Source organism: Lolium perenne, chromosome 7, assembly GCF_019359855.2.
Source record: "Lolium perenne isolate Kyuss_39 chromosome 7, Kyuss_2.0, whole genome shotgun sequence".
NCBI lineage: Eukaryota > Viridiplantae > Streptophyta > Magnoliopsida > Poales > Poaceae > Lolium > Lolium perenne.
Genome location: NC_067250.2, coordinates 206,096,902 through 206,099,067, shown reverse-complemented (window position 1 = coordinate 206,099,067; position 2,166 = coordinate 206,096,902). Strand labels below are relative to the sequence as shown.

At 51.3% G+C, this 2,166-nt stretch overlaps 1 long non-coding RNA gene across 1 annotated transcript; it reads left to right on the top strand.

The window, feature by feature from the left end:
• The first annotated feature begins 673 nt into the window (after positions 1-673).
• LOC139834148 (uncharacterized) lies at positions 674-1,890 on the top strand. Its single transcript, XR_011749560.1, has 3 exons — positions 674-845; positions 1,066-1,165; positions 1,662-1,890. It is a non-coding gene; the product is annotated as an uncharacterized lncRNA (long non-coding RNA).
• The last annotated feature ends 276 nt before the right edge of the window (positions 1,891-2,166 follow it).

The window sequence follows — 2,166 nt, the reverse complement described above, 5'->3', positions numbered from 1 at the left end:
GAGAATAGAAGTGATCATTTGTGTACATGCAAGCTACTAGTGTTTTAGCTGATTAGAAATGAGTGCAGATTAGTGAGTAGTGTGCATGTCATGGTTAGTCATGCCAAGTTGTGAGTGTCGCATGAACCATGCATGTGTAGCCGAGACACTAATCTGCATAGTGCTGCGTGGAGTCCTAAGGGATAAGTCAGAGAAGATTAGTGGAGACAGAAGCGGGCGCAGTAGTTGCGGCATGCGTCGAGTGAGCTGATCTAGAGAGACTTGGAAGTGACTCAAGATACTATGCGTGCTAGTGCGAGTAGTGGAGCGGAATTAGAGGATCAGGCTGTTAGGCCTGAGCGATTTTAGTTCATGGATGTATTAGATCAAAGATACACATAGGCTGCGGCAAGTACATACGTGGGTACATGCAAGCTGATGTGTCAGTGTTAGTTAGCTGGCTATATGCAAGGCGCATTGTGTTTGGCCTAGTCGTGTGGCCGTTAGAGGAGTCGCACTAGTGCTGAAAGTGTGTGAGCATGCAGCTAGTTAGTGGAGAGATTAGTGGATCGTGGTTAGTTAGTGCATGGCGTGAGTGGCCGGTGTGGTGCTTAGGTTGTTGGCTTGTGAGTTCGTACCTTGTATGGCTATATAAGTCTGAACAAATGAATGAGAAAGGAAGGCCTGCGGGCAGAGAAGAAACAATGTAGTTCCTGTGTCACACCAAGGAGAAAAACTCTCGGCAAAGCCATTACTCTCCTCCTTGGTGAGTGTGCGTGTGTGGGTTCTGGTGTGTGTTATTGTGAGAGAGTAGAGAGAGGTTGAAGAAGAAGGGGAGTTGCGTGTGGCAGCCCCTCACAGTTTTAGTAAGTACAAGTTAGGCTATATAAGTTCAAGTATACAGAAACCAAAACATTCTGTAAACCAATCTTCAGTTAAGAACTTTGGGACGATGTATGCAAGTTGGGCCCAATACTGAACATTGCTTGATGCTATCTGATTCTGGCCATAGTCTGTAGTGTCATTTTCCTATGTAAAGTTTCCATTTATTTGATTCCTTTTTAATGCTGATTTTAATGCTGCTAGGTGTGTATGTTGCTGCTACTTCCTGGAACTTGAGCACCTGACCTGATCTTCCTCGACCCGGAGCAACAGCTCACCTCTCGGCGACTCCACGCGACGCACGGTGAGCTTGCTGCTAGATGCTAGCTGCCGCTTGTTGTTGATGCATGCTGCTAGCTAGTTGCTGCTGCTAGCTGTTGATGCATGCTGCTAGCTGCTGCTGCTACTAGCTGCTGCTAGCTTGCTGCTGCTTGCTGTTGATGCATGTCGCTAGCCGCTGCTACTAGCTGCTACTAGTCGTTGTTGCTGCTGCTGCTAGCCGCTTGCTACTTCTTTGTTGATGCCGCTGGTGTATATGGTGTCATATTCTTGTGCATGTGCCATGGTGCTCAGCTGGTGTATATGAGGAACAATTGTGCATGTGCCATGGTGCTGAGCTGGTGTATATGGTGACATATTCTTGTGCAGGGATCGACAGAGTTGCCCATTATCGCCGAAATGTTGATTCATTTCCGTTTCGGCGAAAACGGGGCACTCATATGTACATAAATTAGCATAGGTCATGCCCAATTTTGTTAGTGGAATGGATCGTAATATGGTTCAAAAATGTAAACATGTAGGATGGCCGGTCCCGGTGGCCGGCGAGGCGGTCGAGGCCGCGGTCCTGGGCGCCCCCGGGGCCGGGGAAGGGGCCGCCGCGGTGGAGCAGCAAGGGCCCCACGGTCACCGTCACCTGCATCCTCCTCGTCTTCGGATGAGGAACACTGCTTCGAGTTCCTCCTCCGCATCGACGACGACCCACTCGGCATCAAGAGGCTACCGGACAAGTTCGCCGAGTTCGTCGACGGCGTCGAGCCGGCGCACTTGCAGCTACGGGAGGCTAGCTGCAACTTCGCCGCTGGTCCGTGGAGGTCCTGTTCGACGGGCAGGGCAAGATGTACCGCACACGGGGTGGGACAAGTTCGCCCGTGACCTCCACCTCGAGCCCGGCTGCCAGCTCACCTTCCTGTACGAGGGGGACGGCGAGATGATCGTCAAGGTGTTCGACGACACCGCCTGCCGTGTGCACTACCCCCACACCGCCGAATCCGGCTCAGACACCGATAGTTAGAACTTAGAGTGTTG